This window comes from Sinocyclocheilus anshuiensis, unplaced genomic scaffold (assembly GCF_001515605.1).
Source record: "Sinocyclocheilus anshuiensis isolate Anshui unplaced genomic scaffold, SAMN03320099.WGS_v1.1 scaffold21152, whole genome shotgun sequence".
NCBI lineage: Eukaryota > Metazoa > Chordata > Actinopteri > Cypriniformes > Cyprinidae > Sinocyclocheilus > Sinocyclocheilus anshuiensis.
Window position 1 is genome coordinate 1 of NW_015556974.1, and position 2,008 is coordinate 2,008.

Below are 2,008 nucleotides of genomic sequence, written 5' to 3' on the forward strand. Positions count from 1 at the left end.
GAGTCCCATTGAAATAAGATGCGGAGATCTGTTGGGAAAGAAGGTCAGGAAAGGGAACTGAGGATTGTCTAATAAGAGATGACGCTTTACTCACCTTTCTGTTAAACATTGATCCATAGGCAAAGAAACCTGGGAGGTCCAAAAACGTGACCTTGCCAACTTCAAACGTAAATGGACACAGTTGTGGATTTTGACATTACATCTGGGAGGAAATAAATGCCAAATAAAACCAAGTCACTGGTTCAAATCAGCCAGCAGCTCACCTGTTCCCTCCTCAGTGGCATTCATGTTAACTAGAAAGAAATCTTGCAGGTCATTCTCAAATTTGGTGTTGAAAAACATTGACGTACTGATGGTAAGGGAAACACAGCCAGTGTTGTTCATCTGGTAGCAGAACAAAGGATGTCAGATTTAAGTGTAGACATGCAGAAAGAAAGAGGAAAACAAAAAAACACCTGCTCTGTACTGCAGTCTCATAAAAAAAAAAAAAAAAACCTCTGCTCTGTACAGCAGTCTCATACCATAGCAGTTTTGATGAGACACACACGAGACAGGCCAGGTACCACAGCGTACGGGAATGGCTCACGACACACTTCCACCAACGCTTGACCAGGTACAGGTTGCCCATATGTGTAACTGGGAAAATGTTAAGGAACAAGATCAAGAACACCAACCAAAAGACAACAAGTCAAGAATATAAGAGCTTATTCTTACTTGGCACAAGCCTCAACTTTCAGTCCCACATCTCCCACACTATACATCTGTGGTCCGATCAAGGTGACATCAAACTTGGTTAAACTAAACCAGAAACAAATTAGTTAAATTAGGATATCAGTCAGTCATCAAAACTACCCATTGCACATCATATGTGGTGACGTACCATACTTTTTCACCTCAACCTGTGAGATCATTCGGTCACCAATAAAAGCCCTCAGTGTGTACATCCCTATCTGAGCCTCTGGGTTCAACTCATGAGAAAGCTGCAAAATCCACCTCGTTGAGGAAACATTTGTCCACTGACCAATCCGATTATTATTATTGTCCTATTGACAAAAAAAAAAATTTGTCCACTGACCAATCCGGTTATTATGATTGTCCTATTTGGAGTGAAAAAGCTTGGAATAAGAAACTGCAAGCCTAAAAGGAACAAAAAAAACAAAAAAAAACCAAGGACATGCAATGGCAAACCAGTGTTGGATCTATCCAAAGGCTTGGTCCAGAACAAGTTCTCACCTCCACCACCACTAGACTGTACTGTAAAGACAAACAGCAATATTAGGAAGTAAAAAAAAAAAAAGAAAAAAGCACTGAAAGACTAGAAGCAGATCAGGCTTTACCATTTGATCAAGAGAAACAAATTTAGCATCCATGGTCACAACCCTGAAGTTCACTGCAGAAGGGAAACATAACTCACATCCATTACATAATGCATTTGAAAGTGTTAATTCCATTACACTACAAGTTCTGATCACTTCTAATATTCATCCACAGGTCATTTGTAGCTCACCCATTTGTCCTGGATTATAGATGGGTTTGTCTGTTTGGATGAAGGTCAAAGGCAGGTAACGTCTGAACATGACTTTTCTCACTTCAGTCATTTTGAAGAACCTCCCTTGAAGTACCACCCTCAGTTTCTGCACCAATTCGCCATCTACATGAGGAGCCTGTAGAGAAATACTGTTAATACACGAAAGAAAAATTTTATTTCTTTCTTTTTTTATTCAGACATTTTAGGGAAAATAATTTTCCCAAACCCCAAAAAAAAAAAAAAAAAAAAATGAGAACACTGCATGTGCCACACAGTGTCAGACCTGGACACTAAAACAGCGGTGAAACTCCGTTGAAGATCTCTGCTGCACGAGCTGTGTCATCCGGTTTGTCATCAACCAGAAAGATGGTCATTGCAAGACTCTCACTGGGTTTTAAAACACTTGCCCACAATTTGGCATTAGAGCCAGACTCGATCACTGCAGAAAACATCACCAAGAAGGATCTGTGGAAACATCAG

The 2,008-nt window shown here is 40.1% G+C and overlaps 1 pseudogene; it reads right to left on the reverse strand.

The window, feature by feature from the left end:
- Positions 1 to 4: 4 nt before the first annotated feature.
- LOC107676345 (ovostatin homolog) lies at positions 5 to 1,995 on the reverse strand (annotated as a pseudogene).
- Between the last annotated feature and the right edge of the window lie 13 nt (positions 1,996 to 2,008).